Raw genomic sequence first — 6,247 nt, 5'->3', positions numbered from 1 at the left:
GGTTGCAGTATGAATAAGTAGAAAACGGTAGGGGCTGCTTGAAGCCGGTCTCCTTTTAATGGAGAGGCTTCGTATAGGAACAAAACAGACAATGGACGTTTCGGATACGACCCCTTCGTCAGAACAACTCTACACAAATTAACGTGGAAAACAAATAAGATAAAATGCAAAATAACGTGTATCGTCTGTCCTCAATGGTGGTTGCAGTATGAATAAAACATTGGTGTTAGGGTGCCCCTGGGGAGAGACCGGATTGATAAGAAAAGGTTAGCGTGTGGAGTAACAGAACCTACCAGAAAAAAAATGGAAGATAAAAGACAAAGTAGTAGTATAGTAGTAGTAGTAGTAGTAGTAGTAGTAGTAGTAGTAGTAGTAGTAGTAGTAGTAGTAGTAGTATAGTAGTAGTAGTAGTAGTAGTAGTTTTCAGAGTAGTAGTAGTGGTAGTAGTAGTAGTAGTAAAAGTAGTAGTAGTAGTAGTAGTAGTAGTAGTAGTAGTAGTAGTAGTAGTAGTAGTAGTAATAGTAGTAGTAGTAGTAGTAGTAGTAGTAAGAGTAGTAGTAGTAGAAGTAGTAATAGTAGTAGTTTTAGTAGTAGTAGTAGTAGTAGTAGTAGTAGTAGTAGTAGTAGTAGTAGTAGTAGCAGTAGTAGTAGTAGGAGTAGTAGTAGTAGTAGAAAGCTGTTGTGGAACAGTAGGGGGGCGAGGTGATATAGTCACCGGGGGGGGGGGGGGGGGGGTTGATTGGGCAAGGTATTAAATCGGCGGTCGAATATTCGCGAAGGAAATACAAAAAAAAAAAGAAGAAAAAACGAACGGCAGGGTGTGTTTAGAAAGTTGAGTAGATAGATAGATAGATAGATAGATAGATAGATAGATAGATAGATAGATAGATAGATAGATAGATAGATAGATAGATAGATAGATAGATAGATAATAATAGATCCATATGACTGGCGAAGATTATCGTAGCTTAAAAGTGATCATAGATAGATAGATAGATAGATAGATCATAAATACATCCATATTGACTGGCGAAGTTCCATCGTGCTTTAAAAGTGCCCTCATCAAACCACTTCTGAAGAAACCATCACTGGACCACAATATATTAAACAATTATCGTCCTGTATCAAATTTACCTTTTTTGTCAAAACTTTTGGAGAAGGTAGTTCTTACACAATTAACATCTCATCTTAAGAACAACAGTTTGGAACAACCCTTTCAGTCAGCCTACAAACATCAACACAGTACTGAAACGGCGCTTCTTAAAATCTTTAATGACTTGTTATGTAATGCTGATGCTAACAATATCAATGTATTATGCCTTTTAGATCTTTCAGCTGCCTTTGACACCATTGACCATGACATTTTGTTAAGAAGACTAGAAAATACGTTCGGCATAAAAGGAATTGCCCTTAAATGGTTTACATCATATTTACAGGATCGATGGCAGACTGTCGTGGTGAATGGTGTTCAGTCAGAACAAGTTTTACTAAATTTTGGAGTGCCACAAGGCTCTGTTCTTGGCCCTGTCCTTTTTACTGTATATATGCAGCCCCTTTCTAGTGTGATATCAAGATTCAATCTGAGTTATCATTGTTATGCAGATGATACGCAAATATATGATTCAGCACCCCTTAGTAATTTACAGTTCTTAATACAACGAATTACGAGCTGTTTTAATGAGATTAAATCTTGGATGTACCACAATAAGTTAAAATTAAATGATAGTAAAACTGAGATTTTAATGTGTGGAAGGCCGAGTATCCTTAAACAGGCAAATAAATCACCTATTACTCTCGGAAATAGCACAATAGAATTTTCAAATAAAGATAGATAGATAGATAGATAGATAGATAGATAGATAGATAGATAGATAGATAGATAGATAGATAGATAGATAGATAGAGAAGAGGGGGGGGGGTAAGAGGCGGACCAGTTGAGAGAGAGGGAGAATCGAGAGACACACACACACACACACACACACACACAGAGAGAGAGAGAGTGTGTGTGTGTGTGTGTGTGTGTGAGAGAGAGAGAGAGAGAGAGAGAGAGAGAGAGAGTAAATGGCAGGGTGATAGCTGGGTCTATATGTATATAAATAGGTAAATAAATGGATGAGTAGACACATGAGAGATGAAAATGGTAGATAGCTAGTAAGGTAGATGACTATGAATTCGTATATAATATTTAGTAGTATTAGATAGATAGATAGATAGATAGATATAGATAGATAGATAGATAGATAGATAGATAGATTTAATGTGTGGAAGGCCGAGTATCCTTAAACAGGCAAATAAATCACCTATTACTCTCGGAAATAGCACAATAGAATTTTCAAATAAAGATAGATAGATAGATAGATAGATAGAGAAGAGGGGGGGGGGGGGGGAAGAGGCGGACCAGTTGAGAGAGAGGGAGAATCGAGAGACACACAAACAGAGAGAGAGAGTGAGAGAGAGAGAGAGAAAGAGAGAGAGAGAGAGAGAGAGAGAGAGAGAGAGAGAGAGATAGAAGAGGGAGGAAGAGAGTAACGGCGGTTAGTGTCATATGTATATAAATGGGTAAATAAATGGATGAGTAGACACATGAGAGATGAAAATGGTAGATAGCTAGTAAGGTAGATGACTATGAATTCGTATATAATCAGTGTTTAGATAGATAGATAGATAGATAGATAGATAGATAGATAGATAGATAGATAGATAGATAGATAGATAGATAGATAGAGTTGTAGTTTTAATAGTATGAACAGTAGTAGTAGTAGTAGTAGTAGTGGTAGTAGTAGTAGTAGTAGTAGTAGTAGTAGTAGTAGTAGTAGTAGTAGTAGTAGTAGTAGTAGTAGTAGTAGTGTAAAAGTAGCAGTAGCAGCAGCAGTAGTAGCTGTAATGGCAGCAGTAAGAGCAGCAGTGTTTTTGATTAAGGGTGACGTTGACATCTTAAAGGCTCAAAGATAGTATTGACTAAGAGGTTGTTACGCAGCCGGATACTAAGTGGATGTTAGCGGTGGTCAATCCTGGTGTTAAGTCTGCCATTTCTTTCTAAAATCCTTGAAAAAGTTGTACTCAGGCGCTTTTCACATCTCCAATAAACAATCTATGGGAAAAATTTCAGTCAGCTTATCGTTCTTACCACAGCACAGAAACTGCTCTGTGATGCGAGTGATTTGCTTGATGTTTTAGATAAAGATTCTGTTTCTCTTCTGACAATTGTTAGACCTTTCGGCGGCTTTTGATACTATTGATAACGTCATTCTCATTAAACGACTTAATATAATTTGGGCTTGTCCGGGACTGTCTTGCAGTGGTTTGAATCTTATTTAGATGGCAGAAAACAACAGGTTATGATTTCAGATAAACTTTCTCGTCAACATACATTGTCTTTTGGTGTTCCCCAAGGCTTTGTTTTGGGTCCAATTATTTTGTTTTGTATACTTCTCCATTATCTAATGTCACCACTGGTCATGGGCTGCGCTATCATCTCTATGCAGATGATACGCAACTTTATGCTACTGATAAAACTAAAAATCTCGAAAATATTGTGAAACGTGTGGAAGAATGTGTGCCGGATGTAAAAGAGTGGATGGATGCAAACAAGTTGAAAATGAATGAGTCGAAAACAGAAGTGATGATTGTGGGAAATAGAGGGCAGTAGAAGGTGAATGATGGTCTTGAGGTGTTGATAGATGGTGAAAAGATCAAAGTCTCAAAGACTGTGAAAAATGTGGGTGTCTATTTTGATTCAGAAATGAGAATGTCAGCTCATATTTCTGTTCTCTGTAAATCTTTTTACTTTCAATTGAAGAAAATCAGTTCGATCCGTCAGTATGTTACAATTTAATTGTAACATACTGAAGGATCAAACTGATTCAAATTTTGAACATGTAAAAGGCTCCATACACGCTCAGAATTCTCATCGAGGGTCGATCGCCAATCAGGCAAATCGGAGTGAAAACGAAATGTGTGTGGCCAAATACCTGGCCGACGAGCAGAGGGACGGTCGGTCGCTCACAAAGCCCGCCTTGCGATCGGCGGTCGGGGGCGTGGCAGTATAAAAAAATTAACAATTTTTTCGGATTTTCGCTGTTTTGATGTCAGATTCGTGATCAGCGTCAAATTTACAATAGGTCTGATACCAAGAACTATGTTTTTTGCACCAATAATTGATGAAATTAGAAATAAATTTTAATTAAGAGTGAGGCTATGTGGCCGACAGAACAGTGACCCTCTCTGTTCTGTGATGGGGTCTAGTGGTATGACTCTCGCTTTCGGATCGGAAGGTCCAGATTTCGAGACCCGCTCTGAGTGGCGCAGAGTTGAGTCCTTGGAAAAGGCTCTTTACTCACATTTTCACATAAAATAATATTTGAAAAAAATAATAATACAGCATTTATTTGGCGGAATATCCACTAGACGTGCTCAAAGCGCTTTACAATGGGCCCCAAGCCAACAGCAATACTAAACATGAAGGACGAGACATGACGCCTGTCAGGCGATATTACAAAAAAAAATTTCCGACAAAGACAACGAACGGCCATGTACTCATTTTACACCTGAGTACGGTGAGAAAATGTGAGTAAGGAGCCTTTTCCAAGGACTCAACCCTGCGCCACTCAGAGCGGGCCTCGAAACCTGAACCTTCCAATCCAAAAGCGAGAGTCATACCACTTGGTCCATCACAAAACAGGGAGGGGCACTGCTCTGTCGGCCATAATATAGCCTCAATACCAATTAAAATTTATTTCTAATTTCGTCAATTTTTTGAGTAAAAACATAGTTCTTGGTATCAAACCTATTGTAAATTTGACGCTGATCACGAATCTGACGTAAAAACAGCGAAAATCCGGAAAAAAAATTGTCCAATTTTTTATACTGCCACGCCCCGATCTCCGATCACCTTGAAAAATATTAAGCAATGCGGGCTTTGCGAGCGACCGACCGTCCCTCTGCTAGTCGGCCAGGTATTTGGCTACACACATTGCCTTTTCACTCTGATTTGCCTGATCGATGAGAACTAAGCGTGTATGGAGCCTTTCAGCCAAAAAGAGGAAAGTGTGTGTGTGTGTGTGTGAGAGAGAGAGAGAGAGAGAAGAGAAGAGAAGAGAGAGAGAGAGAGAGAGAGAGAAAAGAGAAAATGAAGGAGAGAAAAGAGTAAATAAAAGAGAGAAAGAAAATCTGAGAAATAAAGAAAATGAGTATGATATAGAGACAAAAAGTAGAGGAGAGAGAGAAAGAAAGAAAGAAAGAAAGAGAGAGAGAGAGAGAGAGAGAGAGAGAGAGAGAGAGAGAGAGAGAGAGAGAGAGAGAGAGGAAAGAAAAAGAAGGAGAGAAAAGAGAAAAAGAAAGAGAGAAACAAAGTCTAAGAAATAAAGAAAAGTATATGAGAGAGAGAGAGAGAGAGAGAGAGAGAGAGAGAGAGAGAGAGAGAGAGAGAGAGAGAGTAATCTAAATATTAATCGGCGTCACCCCATGGCAGTTAATCGATAATTCACGATTTACCAACTGTTAGGTGATGTCACCATACTATAAGTTGGTTAGGTACAACAAACAGGTTTATGTAAAATTTACATTTAATGTCCGAGCGTAGATAGTATTGCAAATTGTGTCAACCTTTGAATCAATTTCTCTTAACTGAATATAATATAGATGTTCGGACCATGTTGATGCCATATCAAAAACGTTTTCTTCTTTAAGACCTATCTATAAAAAAAAAAAAAAAATACTTTAAAACCGCTGTCATAAAATTCGAGATTTTACACTGTAAAAAATATCAAGTTACGGACCACAAAGTATGAGATGAATTCATCGTTTTAAAAAAAAATCTCGTGCTGTCACTTCTGGCTAGTGATTATGAGTTCACGTCATACTTGTTTCCGAACAAAGACAATTCGCTTTAACTGTTATAAACTTACAATTTATATAGTTTGCCTTAAATTTTGAATTTATGATTTATTGCTTATTTTCTACATCCTGTAGCAATTAAATTACCAATATGAAATCTCTATTTTTAAATCATTTGAAATGGCTGCCTTAATACAATAACAAAGAGTTGAATGATGTCAATTTCGTTCCTTCAACAGTATGATATAATTTAGTGAGAAGTAATCACTGTTGTGCGCAAGACGAAAGATAGAATAGAGAGACAGTAACTGGGACCGGTTCTGTCGACCACATAGCCTCAATATCAATTAAAATTTATTTCTAATTTCAACAATTTTTGGAGTAAACACACAGTTCTTAGTATCAAACCTAT

This window comes from Berghia stephanieae, chromosome 10 (assembly GCF_034508935.2).
Source record: "Berghia stephanieae isolate SIO BIC M18660-M18661 chromosome 10, UCSD_Bste_1.3, whole genome shotgun sequence".
NCBI lineage: Eukaryota > Metazoa > Mollusca > Gastropoda > Nudibranchia > Aeolidiidae > Berghia > Berghia stephanieae.
The sequence above is the reverse complement of the archived record's forward strand: the minus strand, read 5'-3'. Positions refer to the sequence as shown.